At 33.0% G+C, this 4,235-nt stretch overlaps 1 long non-coding RNA gene across 1 annotated transcript; it reads right to left on the reverse strand.

The window, feature by feature from the left end:
- Nucleotides 1-2,196: 2,196 nt before the first annotated feature.
- On the reverse strand, nucleotides 2,197-3,377 carry LOC126886946 (uncharacterized). Its single transcript, XR_007698839.1, has 2 exons — nucleotides 3,202-3,377; nucleotides 2,197-3,143 (listed from the first exon to the last, which is right to left on the reverse strand). It is a non-coding gene; the product is annotated as an uncharacterized LOC126886946 (long non-coding RNA).
- Nucleotides 3,378-4,235: the final 858 nt, after the last annotated feature.

A 4,235-nucleotide genomic window follows, 5' to 3' on the forward strand; every position in this document is an offset into this window, starting at 1 on the left:
TTATGCATTTTTTTTCGAATCCTGAGAAAACTAATAAGTATTTTATAAAAAAATAAAAAACGAAAAATGAAAGATTACGTTATTACCGAGGGCCGAATTCCCTTAGAATAAATAAAAAGTTTCTTTTGAATGAAATATTTGCAATTAAAATTCACACTAAATTTTCTCTTTTATTTTGACCCCTATAACTTATTAAAATAAACATTCTAGAAGTTTTCATGGACTTTTGGCGCTCAGTAATAACGTAATCTTTCATTCTGCTTTTAAATTTTCAAAAATATTTATTAGTTTTCTCAGGATTCGAAAAAAATTAATACATTTAAAACACATTAAACATTTTGACAGGCGACATTTTGCGCCTATGCACTTAACATTGTTGTAAAATTTTTAAAGTATTGTAATATTCTTTATGTTAGAATAAAGTTATTTTAAAATAGACGAGCGATCCACAATTATTGGGATCAAAGCTATCTGTGCAAAAAATTACGTATCTCTTGTTTTAATCTGAAAGACCGCCGGAGTGTGACGTCACGGACAACTGCGGCTATATTCAGTGTTGTTATGATCACTTTACCAAACCAAGAATAAAGATTGAAAACACGTTGAAAAGATACCCAATCTCAAGACCTTTTAATTCGTATAAAGTTAAAATTTTGCTTCCTCTGCTACTTTTTATGTTCAATTAAGCCGGACTCAAACGACTCGTGTACTTCGCAAGTACAGAATTATTCGCATACTTGGAAAGTATACGAGTGTGCGATTGCAATGACAAACAGGGCACTCACACGACATGTACAATGTACAAGTACGCGAGCGTAAACATTTGGCTTAACGACCTTGACAAATGAATCAGTGGTATTGATTACTAATAAATAGACCAGGACATTTATGAAAAAATAAATCGATATTTAAATACAGCACGTAGAAAGTTGCAACTTTCTTCATTGTGTTCAGGATGACACCAGTAAAAAGTCAACAATAGAAACATGGCTCGAAATGCCTAGTTGCATTTTAAAGTGCATGATATGCATCCAAAAGTGCACAAACATGTCAAAATAAGTGTACTTGAGGACGAATACGCCATCAGAACTGACCATCGGGGCACCTGGTGTCCAGGTTCACTGCTAAGGTACGTCATCTAAAGTTTAGAGGGTTTTCGTCACTAAATTTATGCAAACATATTACTCGGGAGTTTTTGGGGTAGCTGAGCAAAAATACGCCATCAAAACCGACCCCCCGTTGCACCTGATGCCCAAAAACCCTCCAAACTCCTGAAAATAACATGCCTTAGCATTGTGTACCAGGTGGTCGGTTCTGATGGCGTATTCGTATTCAGCGACCCCAAAAACCGCAAAAAAATGTTATAAAAGATAGAAAGTTATAGAAATATAGTAAATAAATGTAAATGTGAAGAATAAAGAAAAGGTCGGTACAATATTTTATTTGTTAAAGATCATTTAAATTATCTAAATAATTGAGTATCATGTACAGGCAAGCTAATGTTCATTTGCATTGCATATTTACAGAACAGAAGGAAAAAAAGGATAAAAAGAGAAAAAGCAGAATATAAAAAAATAAAATTATTGGATTTAAAAATAAAACTAATAGGCCTGGATCCCGCGCACCAAAAAAAGTTTATTAATAGCAAGCTGAAAATTTGGTAATAGCTTAATGGTGTCTAGTCGGAAAAACTTTGATGTACTGGAACAGGGGAACTTTTAATTATTGTGGAACAGTTTAAAAATTTGGAAAGTCAGATTACGAAAACATCCATGTATTTTGTCAGACAGAACATCCAATTGATTTGTTACCCTTTCATTAAACTCTCATGCAAAATCAGATTGCTATTACTAACCAACATGATTCCTGTCATTTGACATGTTCTTCGTGTTCCATTCATTAAAATGCCCAGTTGGTGATAAACACCAAACACCAGTCTGATGTTTGCATGAAATGGTAACAAATCAATTGAAAGTTCTGTCTGACAAAATATGTGGAACGTTTTCATAGTCTCGACGTTCCAAATTTTTAACCTGTTCCACAATTAGAACTTCCAGTGTTCCCATACATCAAAGTTTGTCCAACTAGACTCCGTTAAGCTATTAACAAATTTTCAGCTTGCTATTAATCAACTTTTTTTTGGTACGTGGGATTCAGGTATATAAAAAAATGGGATAAACTACAATAAATAAAAAGTTTAACACATTCATTTTGCTTTTATTAATAAATATATTTACAATCTACCACTGTTCATTTATTAACACTTATTATTTAGTGTTATATTGTTTTCTGAAATATTTTTATTATTTTTTATCGGTTGTAATTATTCATCGTTTGCTTCATCTTCAGTTTTATTCACAGGAAAATTGTCATCCATATCAATGTCAGTATTATGAAGCACTCTAGTTGCAACAATCACAGTCATGTTGTCTAATTGTAGTCTCATTTCTAAGCTGAGTATAGGAAATCTTCATTTCCACAATCCATATTGCTGTTCTACTACATTCCTTGTTCGTCATTGTCACCAACCAATACGTATTGGCCAAAGATACCACTTTCAAAATTCAGGGGCTAGGGTCACACAAACATAACTACATTCAACTTCTTATTTAAGATTCACACGAACGTATGTCCACCTGCTTTAGTTCTGATTTGCACATGCATATACTTAGGTACATATAACGTTCAGTTACCGTAACCCTAATATTTCTGTAGACGAAAATAAAACAAAATGTTTGTGTGATTCTAAGCCCCTGAATTATGCTTCAGCCTACTATTATTAAAATTGTCTTATTTGATGGCCACAGTACAACAATATCTCTAATTTTAAATTTTGCATTACTGACTGGACATTCACATTCAATGCAAAAAATGATTTTCTGGACCTGAAAATTTCTGCATCCTGAACACCTGCAGAATCTATTTTAATTAAAGTATAACCCATTGCACTCATTATTCTAGGGAATACAGCAATCTTGTAAGAATCTTCAACAGCTTTCTAGCTCTTGATGATTCTTGCAATTGTAAAGGATACTATTTTTATAATTCTACTTGCTGAACCTCTGGACACTGCCTTAAAATCAGCTACATTTAATTGCATACAATCCAACAGAATTTGTTGCATGGGAGTAATGTATCCACCTCTAAAATAAATAAACAGCATTGTTTTTACTTAATATCAACAAATTTTTAGTCACTTACCTAATAGTGAAAGTTATTTGGTTTTCTATTTAAGAAGGCACAAAACTGTTTGTTTATCATCATAATAATATTATTATTGTTCAAAACAGTTTGTTCTTAATCTGTTCTGGTTCATTTTTGGTCTTCTGAATACAATAAATTTCTTGAACTAGACATTTAAAAATTATACATAATTGTGCTTTTACAGTACAATTAATTAATCCTAGTAATAATATAATATATTATTATTGACTGTTAAGTTAACCTTAAAAGTTAAATACAAAAACAACAAAACATGAAAACAAATACATACTATGAAAACAACTGTTTTCTTTTCAACTCAACAAAATAGGTTATGTACCCTTTAAAGGAGAGCAAGTCTCTAGGTGGTGTATTTAAAAATCGATTTATTCCGGTGTTTTTAGTGCTAAATGCACTGGTCTAAATGAATAGTCGCAGTAAATGCCAATTATTTATACATTTCGTTTGACCGCCTCTGCAAGTATAGACAAGTATGTACTTCGCAAGTGTGCGAATAATCGTGATCCCTTTGACTCGGGTCTTTTTTACCGACAACAGTTGGAAGACGAACGAGTGGCAACGAGTGACAAATAATTGTACGAGTAACCCACTCAGACGACATGGCAAGTATACGCAAGTGACGATTATTCGCCAAGTACACGAGTCGCTTGAGTCCGGCTTTATAGTGCTTTTTAAGTTGACGTACGTACACTGACAAGTATTTGTCAAAGTTGACGTAAACTGGAAAGTATATCTGAATTAATAATAGACACATAGACATGCACTGTATAGCTATCTCTGTCGTTCAGAGCCACCTATGGTGACAATAATTTTGGATCACACGTTACTATTAATTTATGTATTTTTTGTATGGAAAACAATTATTTTGAATAGTTTCTTGACAGTAACATGACAGGGATGAAAGTCACGAGAGGGATGAGAGTCACAGGTCTGAGAACGGACTGGATTAGCCCATAAGCATAACAATAATTGTTAGGTACCTACCCATGTCAGCTACCTCAGTTAGCTCTAGC

Source organism: Diabrotica virgifera, chromosome 6 (genome assembly GCF_917563875.1).
Source record: "Diabrotica virgifera virgifera chromosome 6, PGI_DIABVI_V3a".
Classification (NCBI taxonomy): Eukaryota; Metazoa; Arthropoda; class Insecta; order Coleoptera; family Chrysomelidae; genus Diabrotica; species Diabrotica virgifera.